The sequence below is a fragment of the Polyodon spathula genome, chromosome 19, assembly GCF_017654505.1.
Source record: "Polyodon spathula isolate WHYD16114869_AA chromosome 19, ASM1765450v1, whole genome shotgun sequence".
Classification (NCBI taxonomy): Eukaryota; Metazoa; Chordata; class Actinopteri; order Acipenseriformes; family Polyodontidae; genus Polyodon; species Polyodon spathula.
Genome location: NC_054552.1, coordinates 18,166,832 through 18,180,908, shown reverse-complemented (window position 1 = coordinate 18,180,908; position 14,077 = coordinate 18,166,832).

Here is a 14,077-nt window from a genome sequence, read left to right as displayed (position 1 = left end):
TTTTCCATTAGTCCTATTACATTATGTCTAATTGATCGATGATCATTTTGTGAACCATATAAAACCACACCTAAACATCTAAAGAAACAGTTTCCATCCTTCTCTATTTGAACTATGCTGTAACCGTCATAACTATTATACTCACATTGCTCAAGCAATCTAAACGAAAGTGTTTCAGCAATGTTTTCCTTATTCTCGTTTTTGTTTTGATTTGAAATTTTAATTTTTTCTAGACCTATTCTATTTTGTAATCCCGGTTGAGCTATTAATTTGTGTAATTTCATTAACTTTTTGTTGTTCAAATGTTCTAGTTTTTTGTTCTCAAGGTTTTCTACTTTACAAAGTAACTGTCTAATTTCTGATGGAGGAACCGTGCAATGTATGTCATTTATGACTATCTCTATTTCATTATTTATTTCTCTTATGTGTCTTGTTGATGTCAACTTAGCTTCCTGCATTACCTTAAATGAAGTCTCTTTCAATATCTGATTTGCATTTAATCTTTCTACTTCATTAGTCTTCATGTTTATGTTTAGTTTTATCTTAAAACCAGTTGGAACTATTGAATGCGCTATACAATTAAGTTTTGATGAGAGCTATACTTAGCTCTTTGTGCCATCAGTCTCTTATATTTATCAATTAACAAAATGCAAAGTGAGTGAACAGAAGAAAAATCTAAATCAAATCCATATTTGGTGTGACCACCCTTTGCCTTCAAAACAGCATCAATTCTTCTAGGTACACTTGCACACAGTTTTTGAAGGAACTCGGCAGGTAGGTTGGACCAAACATCTTGGGGAACTAATCACAGTTCTTCTGTGGATTTTGGCAGCCTCAGTTGCTTCTCTCTTTTCATGTAATCCCAGACAGACTCGATGATGTTGAGATCAGGGCTCTGTGGGGGCCATACCATCACTTCCAGGACTCCTTGTTCTTCTTTACGCTGAAGATAGTTCTTAATGACTTTCGTTGTATGTTTGGGGTCGTTGTCATGCTGCAGAATAAATTTGGGGCCAATCAGATACCTCCCTAATGGTATTGCATGATGGATAAGTATCTGCCTGTACTTCTCAGCATTAAGGAGACCATTAATTCTGACAAAATCCCCAACTCCATTTGCAGAAATGCAGCCCCAGACTTGCCAGGAACCTCCACCATGCTTTACTGTTGCCTGCAGACACTCTCCAGCCCTTCGGCGAACAAACTGTCTTCTGCTACAGCCAAATATTTCAATTTTTGACTCATCGTTCCAGAGCACCTGCTGCCATTTTTCTGCAACCCAGTTCCTGTGTTTTTGTGCACAGTTGAGTCGCTTGGCCTTGTTTCCATGTTGGAGGTATGGCTTTTTGACCGCAAGTCTTCCATGAAGGCCACATCTGACTAGACTTCTCCGGACAGTAGATGGGTGTACCAGGGTCCCACTGTTTTCTGCTAATTCTGAGCTGATGGCATTGCTGGACATCTTTCGATTGCGAATGGAAGTAAGCATGATGTGTCTTTCATCTGCTGCAGTAAGTTTCCTTGGCCAACCACTGCATCTACGGTCCTCAACGTTGCCCGTTTCTTTGTGCTTCTTCAAAAGAGCTTGGACAGCACATCTGGAAACCCCTGTCTGCCTTGAAATTTCTGCCTGGGAGAGACCTTGCTGATGCAGTATAACTACCTTGTGTCTTGTTGCTGTGCTCAGTCTTGCCGTGGTGTATGACTTTTGACAGTAAACTGTCTTCAGCAACCTCACCTTGTTAGCTGAGTTTGACTGTTTCTCACCCAATTTTATTCCTCCTTGTGACGGAAAGATGAGTTCTGGTGATGAATCTTCCTCCCAACCTGTGAGGGCGCTAAAGAACGAGAGGAGAAGTATCTGGAAGGGCTGGCCTGACAGTTCGTTTCCGGGTCAGGGAAGCGGGTCAGCCTGGAGGGAAGCGCGACTCTGTTGTAAGACCGTATTGATTTGAAAGGTAAACGAGAGGCAGCGGCAAGTAATAAGGCAGCTGCAACCGTTTATCTCGATATCATGCAGGATTACATATAGGGGCCAGGGTAACGCTGGTCTTCTCCTTCGTTTGGGTTAAAACGCTTGGAGAGAGAAGGATCGAGAGAGGAGCTCTCGTTGTAAAGAGGAATTGCGTGTTGTGTTTGTTTTGTAATTGTCTGCGTTTTGCACCACCAGACAGTTAACTCACCTATCCGGAGCTGTCGACCAGGGTCAGCACAATCCGGATCACCACTGCACGGAACCGTCACGAAATACAGTGTCTTCACCCACCACAAGCACGTCTGCACTCACCCAGGACTGGTGACCGTGTGTTCGTTTTGTTCGGGACTGTGCCCTATTATTGCTATCCCCGTGCTTTACACATTGTTGTGTATAGCCAGGGATTTATTATTTAATGGTCACCAGACCTGGATTATAAATAAAAGCACCTTTTCACTGGAAACTGTTGTCTGCCTGTCACTCCTGCATCGCATCACGCTATACCTGTTCCCCTCCACTAGCCACTTTGCCACACTCCTACACAGCTGTTTCTGTTTCAGTTAATGATTGTGTTTCAACCTAAATATTGAATTGATGATCATTAAGCACCTGTTTTGTATAATTGTTTAATCATATACCTGACTGTATGCCTACAAAATCCCTGACTTTGTGCAAGTGTACCTAGAAGAATTGATGCTGTTTTGAAGGCAAAGAGTGGTCACACCAAATATGGATTTGATTGAGAGTTTTCTTCTGTTCACTCACTTTGCATTGTGTTAATTGATAAATATAATTTATTAACATGTCTATTTTTGAAAGCATTCTTACTTTACAGCATTTTTTTTCACACCTGCCTAAAACTTTTGCACAGTACTGTATATATACAAATTACAGTATAATTGAAGTATAAAAAGTTATCTTTAAAGGAATAAATTATGTCTCTTACCTCATTCTTTGCTATGAACGCTCCTATTTCTCCATTCACTGCAGTCCTCTACACATCATGCATGCTGTGGTGATGTAGAAGGAAAAACGAAATGATCTTGCACAAACGGAAGTGCTAAGTCGTGTGAATGAAAATGCTAAGTCGAGATATACATTTTTTTATTTATGTTCCCTACAGGGCTCCGTAATATTCAAACAACATTTTACAAAGAAACTATTATACAAAGCCCACAAATGCTTTTAAAACAGCATGCTATTAATCTTCATTTTATTTAAACAATGACATTTTCCATTATAAGTAGGGCTTCTTGGTTTTTAATAATTTCATTTTTCGGTGCATATTTTTAGCTCTTTTCAAGTTTTATGTAAATCATTTTTTTTTTTTTTGAGTGGTTTTGCTTTTTATATACTGCATAAAATTATTGTTTTCGGTTACTTTCCCAAATGCTTAATCATGGTTCTCTAGGGATAAACTTCTATCACAATATTGTCATAAAGACGGCCAGAGTGGGTGACGTCAGAACCAGAAAAGGAATGAACAACAGGACAGATGAAGTGAAATGATGAGACGCTTGCTTGCGCCGGTTTATTGTAAATAAAAGGGTTTTAAACAGACAAAAGTCAGGACATGGCACATTCACCAAAAATAAATAGATAAACAAAACACGGACTATACTTAACAACATGGTGCATGGACAGACACACTGACAAACACAGTGAGCTTTAAATACACAAGTATCGTGCTGGTCCCACCAGCACGCAATAGCAATTGTTATTAAATTTCTCCTCCTCTCTCTTGTTCTCCACTCACCGAACACCCAACCCCGAGTGGGTGAAAACATGTTGCTTTTATGCGGCTGTACCAAGACTCGACTGCTAATCAATCATTCAATTGGAGTCTCGGTACAACTGCAAGTGAATTAATAAAGTGCAATTCCCCGTGCTCACATATTATTACTTTTTACTTGCACATGAAGTGCTGTGCAATCCTTGTGCCTAAATACAAATATACATTTTAAACACTCATGTTACACAGACCGTGTGAGGCGTGTGAGTAAAAATGGATTTTCCAGACAGCGATTTACGTGTAAAAAAAATAAAAATTTTATTTAATATTACACGGAAAAGAAAAAAAACAATAAAGAAGGATGTGAGGAAGGGAGTGGTTGTCCTTCCTGCATATCCTTCCCCTCAACATATCTAACCTGTTTCCATACTGTAACGTGGGATCATTTTGTTGTTCGTAGCCCAGGTCAATATCTCGGTCCCAATGATTAGGTACGCTGAGAGGAGTGTCTTTTATTACTACTACTCCTACTCCTTTACCCTGCCGTTTACAAGATTGGTTTACCTTTAAGTCAGACCCCTCCCCTTGTCGTCTCAGAGTTCCCTCATATTTTTCCACCCTGCTCTCTCTCTTTGTTTTTCTCAGGCGGATTTTAGGGTTAAACAGGTCGGATTGTAACGGGAAAATCTCGCCAATTGTTTTCTCCCGTTGCTTAGATTGTCCCCTGGTAGAAACTAAGACCATTTCCCGACCTGAAATATGAACAAAAAACGGCCAGTCTCTTCCCAGGAGAACAGGGTATGGTAAATATTGCGCTACAGCCACTTTAACGTAAGCTGAGTAACCATCAACAGTAAGTCTAACTTTAGTGGTGAGACAAACCTGAGTTTCTCCATGGATACATGAGATAGCCACTTTACCCTGTGGCTCCCAGGCTACCCCCTCCAAAAGAGCTTGTCGAATCAATGTTTGTGCACACCCAGAGTCCGCAAATGCATTAGTACTCTTATCCCCAACCTGTACTCTTAATTGCTAAGGGCACTCCCTACACTCCCCAGTGTTCTTACCTGTTACTGCTGACCAGGATCTTCTTGCCAGGTCTACTTCCATCATCGGACAGTCCCTGGCTATATGTCCGGGCTCATTGTATCAGTAACAAACTGGGGTAGAAGGCACCAATGGAGTTTGCTTGTCCTGTGAGTCAGTGACCGACAGGTTAGGGGGTTTTTCTCTTGCCCAAGATATGGGCTAACCTCGACCTCCATGGTCTGAAGGTCTGGTTACCTCCTCTGGGCTTCACTGATGGGTTGGTCCTGGTTAGTTTAGGCGCAGGAGTGGGGTCAGAGGCGGCGCCTTCATTCGCATCCTCATATGCCTCCGCCAGGATGATGGCCTTCTCGAGAGTGGTAGGTTGATTCCTTTTAACCCACTCCAGATTTCCTGGCGGTAGTATGGATGTGAACTGCTCTATGGCGATCTTCTGCACCAGTTCTTGGGGTGTGTGTTCTTCCGGCTGCAGCCACCGGGTGCACTGATCCAGGAGATACTGTCCCGTAACCCGGGGCCGCACCCCCTTGGACAGCTGGTATTCCCGGAAACGGTGCCGGTATGTTTCTTCCGTGATCCCGAGGCGTGAGAGAATGGCTTCTTTTACTTTTGTATAATCCACAGCCTCCGAGGCCATTAATGCTCTGTACGCTGCTTGCGCTTCTCCTGTCAAACAGGCAATTTCATGGCCCAGTGTTCCTTGGGCCACCCTACTGCTTCTGCCACTCTCTCAAAGGTGACCAAGAATGCCTCAGGATCATCTTCCGGAGTCATCTTCTGTAACTTTGGTTGTGAAGAAAACATCCGGTCAACCGCTGTTTCCGCCGCTGGTGTCGAGATTTTCTCTACCAGCTGACCAAAGAACTGGGCGTGCTGTTCCTGGCGCCATGCTTCCCTCTCCTCTCGCTTCTCCTCCTGCTCTCTAAACATCGCCAAAACTGTAGCTGGATCCATCTCCCACAATGACACCACGTGTGAGGCGTGTGAGTAAAAATGGATTTCCCAGACAGCGATTTACGTGTAAAAAAAATAAAAATTTTATTTAATATTACACGGAAAAGAAAAAAAAACAATAAAGAAGGATGTGAGGGAGGGAGTGCTGGAGTAATAAAAAATAAAGGAACAGAAGCCTCTTAATTCTCTTCGTGATCTGCTCAATCCAAAAATGAAACAAAAAGGAATAAAAATAGAAAAGAGCAAAGTTAGTAAGGCCTCCGTCCGTAATTAAAAGTAAATAACACAGTCCACCCCGCACGTACTTCCCTCCAGCCTTTTTCCCCACCTCTATTCCTCAGGACCAACCCTGAACACAGTAGCACCTTCCCTTTACTATGCAAACCCCGCCCCGGTAGTCAGTGGATCACCAATCCCAGACTGACAGGCATCCTTAACTTCACTTGACTCCAGTGGCTGGAATTTACATACTCGTACTTCCGCCCCTCACCAAGGTGCCGCCCCTCAAAAAGATGACTTTTGTCATGGTCACAAGACCTTGGTAAGGGAAATCCCGAGTTGGTTTGATGCCTTCTACTGTTGGGAGGCTGAATTGCAAACCGAAATCCCTTTGACTCATCACAGACCCGTTTATATCCCGTGTACCAATGACTATACACCAACATTAAACACACCACATGCAACATATAACAGATAATATACACAGGGGCGGGCACTTTGTCACAAATATGTATAGTAACTCGACGGTACTTACTCACTTAAGTTGTACCTTGTTTCATTTGCTATCTTGCACAACAAAATCCTTTTATGGTCTGTGGAAAGGTGCATTGCAGAGGTGATGCAGTGTTCAAGATAATGACAGACAACAAAGTACTGGTGAAATGGTGGTTTTAATTTGAAATACAATAGTCTGATGACAACAGTAAATAATAAGTGGAGGACTGGCAGTAGACAACAATGTGTACTGCTCAGATAAATAAACACTTGTTTATTATTTCAGTTCTGAAATAATAAGTACAATATTTAAACACACACAATACACCAATATGAGTCCCAGTCCAGGGTGAGTGCTATTAGTGTTAGTGGTGCAAATACAATTTATCCGTGAACAATAGTGGTGATTATCTGGGTTTGTGCTGGCCTTAAGCAACAGCTCCGGATTGTGTTAGCCGTCTAATAAATAACAAGCAGTACAATTAGAACCGACAAAACAAACAAATGCTAAACATTCATGGTAATAATTCGCATGTCCTTTAGTGTTATCTTAACCACAAACAAATGGAACAGATCACCTAGCCACATCCCCTATTTGTACCTTCAGTCATACCTCCTTGGTTAGTGAGTGCAGCCGTTTCTACTGCAATCTACCGCAGCTGTGCCCCCTTTCTAGATGGCCGACTTCCACCTAACCCTGGGATTTAATTGTCAGTCCATCCAGTCCAGGGCACTCTGTTCTTTTACATTGCGTCCCCAAGGAACTCTTGACTGAATCTACTTTTCCCATTACTCCCACCTCCTGGGAAAATTAATCTGCATTTTGGTGGTCTTTCCCTGCATGGTTATTCATATGAAAGGCTGCAGTGCCAGATACCAGGCATTGCTGTCCTTCATTGTTCTTAAACACTTGAATGGGGCACGGTCGGTGACGAAATCCAATGTATGTCCAGCAGGCACTATCATAAAGGATTTAATGGCCAAACACTCCTTTTTGACTACGGAGTATTTGTGCTCCCAGGGGATCATCTACTTACTGAGGTACATGATGGGGTGTTCTACTCCATCTATCTTTTGGGACAAAACCGCACCCAACCCAACATCTGAAGCATTGATGTGAAGAATGAATCTATTGATAAAATCTGGTGTAATGAGGGTGAGGGCCTGACAAAGTTGACCACAGTGGCAAACTCGGGGATGAATCTACGGTAATAACAAGACAACCCCAATAGAGACCTCACCTGAGTCTTGGTTTTGGGGACTGCCGCGCCCATCAAAGTCTGGACTTTGATGACAACAGGATTCACCTGCCATTTCCCATCATAAATCCCAAATATTGTGTTTGGCAACATACATTTCCTCAAGACTGAAGGATGTCCATAATCCTAGCCAAATGCTCTCTCTAGGTATAGCTGTAAATAATTACATCATCAATATATGCTGCCGCATACTCATGAGGTGGTTGTAAAACCTGGTCCATCAGTCTCTGAAAGGCAGAGGGCGCACCACGCAGAACAATGGCATGGTTTTAAAATGAAACAGCCCTTCTGTCGAAAATGCGGTTTTCTCTCTAGAACTGCGGCTAAGAGGATCTGCCAATATCCCTTTATCAGGTCCAAAGTGGAGATAAAACTAGGTGTACCTAGTCTGTCAAGGAGTTCATCAACCCGAGGCATGGGGTAGGCATCGAACTTGGCAATAGTATTTACTTTAAGGAAATCAATGCAGAAGAGGTTGGTGCCGTCCTTTTTGGCGACTATCACAATTGCACTGCACCACTCGCTCCTGGAAGGTTCATTCACCCCAAGTTCGAGCATTGCCTGTACCTCTTTACTACGCCACGCCACCGACTTTCTAGGATCCGGTAAGGCCTTTCTCGCACATGACACTTAGAGAAGTGATAAGAGCATATTCAACAAGGTTAGTCCTACTGGGCAAGTCATAAAAAAAACATTATTGAACTCCTCAATTAACTTACACAGCTTTTTTTGCTGATCAGGAAGTAACTGTTCCCCCATTGGAATGTCTCTGGTGCTACGAGCCTCTAGACAGGGGCCTAAATCATCCTCTTCTTTGCCTGGGGCTATAAATAAGGTCTCCCTTGCCTGCCAGGGCTTTAACAAATTAATATGGTAATTTTTTCATTCATTATGGTGATGGGGCTGTCTAATTTCACAATTTACCTTTCCTATAGCCCAAATCACCTCATATGGTCCCTGCCATTTAGCACACAGTTTTGATTCTGATGTGGGAAGGAGCAACAGTACTTTGTCTCCTGGTCAAAATGTTTTAATTTGTGCATTTTTATTGTACTGATGCTCTTGTCTGTGCTGAGCTGGTTTTAGATTTTCCTGTGTCAATCGACCAATCAAATCTCTCTGAGTAGGAGCACGTACGTCACTACACTTTTGGACAAGCTTTTGTGTTCCTCCCACCCCTCTCTCACCAGATTGAGGATGCCATGAGGCTGTCGGCTGTACAAGTGCTCAAAGGAGGAGAACCCTGTCAAGCTCTGCAGCACCTCTCTCACAGCACAAAGGAGGTAGGGAAGAAGCGTTGCTCAATGTTTTTGCTCTTGAATCATAAAATGTCAGCATCGACTTAAGTGTCTGATTGAAATGTTCCACCAAACCATCTGTCTGTCGATGATAAATAGAGGTGAGAATGGGACGTATTTTTAGAATTTTGTACACATGCTGTAATCCCTGAGACAAGAAGTTTGTTCCATGATCTGTCAAAATCTCCTTGGGGATCTATTTTCTAGCAATAATCTGCACTAATTATTTGGCAATTGCAGACCTCATTGGAACTGCTTCCAGGTATTGCATTGCATACTTTACCACCACAAATATATACTGTATATATACCTGGAATGAGAAGATAGCAAAGGGCGTACAATGTCCATCAAAATGCGTTCAAAGGGGGTGGAGATTAACAGATCACCTAGGCACGTCCCCTATTTGTACCTTCAGTCACAGCCACTTGGTTAGCAAGTGCAGCCATTTCTCCTCCAGTTCACGTTTGCCACGTCACTTTCCCTCTGGGGCGATGACTTAATGTATTGCAACTGTGCCCCCTTTCTAGATGACCGAATTCTACCTAACCCTGGGAAAGAATTGTCAGGCCATCCAGTCCAGGCCACTCTGTTCCCTTTACACTATGTATTCATATGCTGGGAGGGAGATTTATCAACAAGAATCTCTGTCACATGGTCACAGGCACATTCTTCTGCATCTTTTACGTGTAGGCATTTTTTTTTACATTTCGCTACAATTGCAATTCTATTTTAAATCCTCTATATCTTAACTGTAATACAGCTTTAAATCCTGTGAACAAGCCTCCATTCCTAATTGTAATCTTGTTTCAAATCTCCAAGCAGAGTTTCTAATAGAAATGGAGGAATTTTCTTACACTCAGTAGTTGGGGTGGGTTTAAAGTATTCAGAATGAATCAGTGATACATACAAGTCAAGAAGGAGGGACATTTCTCAGCTGCCCTTGGAAAGGTACTTGGTTTTTGTTTTTTTGTAATAATTTTTTTTTTTTTTTTTTTAAATGAGAAAGGGGTGAAGTCAACATTAACTGAGTTTTATCATTTTTATCACTTAAAATAAAAAATCAGAAGCCCTTATTATAAGTAAAATTAATGGGAAATTAATGAACATCTAATTTCCTTTCTTATTGCCAGAAAAAACACTCCCTCATCTTCTTTTTACAGAAAATTACTGCATAGCAAGAACTCAAGCTAACAAATAAAAGCATGTCAATTATTAATTGCTTTATTTATGTTGCATAAGCATCTTAAGCTCCTGATTAAAAAATGTAACTGCCTAAATATAACATGTTCCAACTTAGGCTAGAAAGAAGTTACCAGACAGGCGTCATTATGAGAATTTAAATAATAGTAAACTGATCTGGACTGGCCTGGCCGTCAGGTGCACGCGTGAGCTTGCAGGGGGTTCAGATACCCTGTGTATTGCCATGCTGTTTTATTGACAGGAGTCATCTGTGAAGGAATCGGCTGACACTGTCATTGGCTGGGGGGTGGGACTATATGGGGTGAATGGGTAAATGAAAAGGCACTGTTTTGTATCCTCTCTGGCTCATACAGGAAGTATAGTGGAGCGTGACTTCACGGTGGAATCCTGATACTTTGAAGCAAAACTGGAAACTCTGGAGCAACAAGACGTTGAGCCGTCCCACAGTATATAAGAGAAGCCTGTTTCTTGGGGGTCCTACTGCTAGAGGGAGCAACAAGCAGCGGTTAAAACCTGCATACTTTATTTTGTAGTTTTTCCTTAAAGTGTTTGTTTTCCTTTTTCCATTCGTCTTTTGCTTACTCTTTTTGGTTTACACACCTGCCTGTGTGATTTATGAAGATGGGGCACAATACCATTGCTGGTAGAGTTCTACCAAACTGTCACAGAACCACCTGCTAATTGAGCATGGAATAATAAATCTGGGTGCCTATGTCGCCTTTTCATATTTGAACTTTGTGTCTGCTTAGTGTTTTCCCACACTCTTCCATAAAACAGTAAAGTAATATTCACTGTTGGGTTATGCACTATACAGATATGAATAGGAATGAATGTGCATACAGAGTGAATATAAACTAAAGTTTATTGATTTGAGGGTAGCTTGCATACAGAGTGTGTTGTAGACAAGGAAGAATTAGGATTATTACGAGATAATGCGCAGTGATCACTTGTTCCTTTATTATGGTGTTATGATAGAAAAAGCTGCTTGTTAGGGGACTCAAATGCCCTGTAGTTAGTGGCAACCTTTCAATCTTGCATATCTGCAATTTCAACTTTTGTAATGAAGGACAGCTGACACTTGACCGGTCAAATGGAAGGACTTCACGGGCTGTTCATTTCCCTGATAAATTCTAACGAGTACTTTCTGTTGGGAAACAACCCCTCTTGTCTTAGCGTCAGAAACAATAGCATCCTGCTTTTCCTTCATTTTTTTAAAAAGGCTGTTTCAGTATTGACAACTGAGTATGCATTTGCCTACTCAAAAATAATTCTGCTGGTGTCTTACCCATGGTAGTATGTGGGGTGCAGTGATAACCTAACAAGAAGTTAGCTATCTTGTGTACAATAGTTCTGTGAGAATCTCTATCTTTCTCCAGCAGGTTCTTTAATATCTGCACTAAACTCTCTGCTTTGAGAGTGATAGAAATTTGATATGCTTTACCACATTCAGACATAAGAGCTCATTAAATTCAGAAGATGTGAAATGCGGACCATTGTCTGAAACAAACTCTTCCGCCAACCTGTATGCAGGAAAGATGTTTTATAACACCTCTATCATTTTGCTAGAGGCTGTGCTATTCATTTTAACCACTGCTGGCCATCTGGAGTATGCATCTAAAAAGACAAAAAACATCTCCAGAATTCAACATGAACACGCTCCCATGGCCTTTGTGCCCATCTCCATGGATGGAGTGGTGCTTTCTCTGGTAGATTACGATTATGATGTTGACAAATGGGTCTTGTCCTCTTCAGCTGACCTAACGTGATGTAGTTGCCCTGATCTTGCATGCGTTTATTTGGGGAGATGCTTATGTTCGCTCCCACAAGCCTTAACTAGATGCCCCAACTTCCTACAATTCTGGTAAGCGTAGTATTTGAAAAGGCAATCCTTTGCCTATGATGCCTGTACTATAAGCTGTAGCCGGCTGCGTTTCCTTAAAGTGGCATCCACGAGCTGGTCCCTCAACCCATCTTCTAATGTAACACAACCTTTGGCCAATGTTCATTTGTGCCCTTTAAAATAGGTGACCCAGACACAGGACTGCAAGTTTATTAACACAAATAAACAAAAACAAACAAAGCAAGCCTAACTCCCACTGGAATGCTAACTAAACTTTTCTTCACCCTTCACTAACCCACTGGATGGCCAAGTCATTCACTTGTCAAAAACACTTGTTTTACTCCGTTTAAAAGTTTAACAATTCACAAGGTTCACACAGAGTACCTATTATTTTAGACCACACAGGCTGCTCTGCACATGGCTTTTCCTCCTTCACCCCTCTCTACAGGGTTTGCCCTGCCTTTATCCATGGTTTAATCAGCCTCAGAAGCTTCACTTTAAAATTAAAGCTAGGTCAGCCTTTGAAAGGTGTATACATATATTTTAAGTACCACAGAATCATTCTGTCATTCTAGCTTACGTTTTTCTTGCACACTCTAGTCATTTACATCAATGTGTCACTGTTAGCCTCATCAGTGCCTGACGCACATGCATGAATGCGTGCTGCAGGCGCAGGTATGAGCAGGTGAAGAAGAATCACCTTCGACACGTGATTTACATAAAATCATGAAAAAATATTTAAGTGCTTTTTCAGAAGCGCAAACGTAAGCTGAAATTGGTGCAACTACTGCAAACTGTATGGTATAAACAGTTACTTCATTAATAGTGCTGCCACATCACTCACTGGTTCAATTGATGTGGAAACTCCCGGTGATAGTAATGAGTGTGAGGTAATGTTGATACTCCGGTCTACACTGACAATGGCTCTGACGAGCACAGGGGCTGTTTTCATGCTACTTCTGATTAAATTCTTTCCCAACAGTCTCAAAACAGCAACCTGCCAATTAATAATAATACACCTTGCTGTGATGCTGCTTTGAGGTTGCTGTTGATGCTGGCATCCAAAAATACTGGAAATATAAGAGCCAAAATCATGATGGAAATTATGCATACTCATCAAGACAATAGGAGGAGAGAACAAGGTAATTCTAACTATTTTAATGCATTTTCTTTCATACATTCAGTACGTTTACATGAGATCAAGTTTTCCTGATACTTATGTATCAGAAATGAAAACTAATAAAACTGAATGAACTTGAAATTGGTTTTCTGGAAAAGACAATAATAAACCAATTACAAGTTCAGCTGTCTACATAGTTTAATTTTTAGGAAAGCAGTTCACTTGTGTATCTATTTTAGATTGCATAATGTTTTTCTTATAGTTTTGGTAGGTCGACTTCTCCGATCGCCATACAAACCGTTTAAAATGTCTAAAAATGATATAGATTATTTAATGTGTGGAAAATCGTATTCTAAAGCAGTGACTGTGAATTGGTATGCTAAGTGCTTAGCAGAACAGTAATTGGTTTCTTTAATATTTGACGAATAAGACATATGCAAGCTAAAATAATAATCTGTGCATGTATTACTTATTACATTACAAAAATGTTAGGTCTCTTACCTGAAAAAACAAAAATGTAATCGTTGACATAGGGCAGTCTCTCTCTCTCTGGTATAACTGAAACTTTTGCTGCAGCAAAGGCACGCCAAAAGTATATCAGCGGATATTTTTATCTCTGTAAATAAAATAGTAGAAAATATGTTTTAAAGTTTTTTTTAATATGTAAAAGAGCCTTTTTTGCCATTCCCCCTAACATTTTGAAATCCACCCATTTGCTGCAGTATAGGGTGAACTCCCCCCCACCCCACACACAAAAAATTACAGCGCTGATAGTTCATATGAGAAATGTGAAGGGTGAGAAAATGTGAAGTTGCCCTTTTAGTGGTGTTTTGCCCAGCTTTGGCTTTTGTTAGCTTTTACCCAGTGTTTTGTTTTCTGCTTTTGTATTTATAAATTATTTTATGTACACTTGTGTATATGTCCTTCTCCACCTGGAC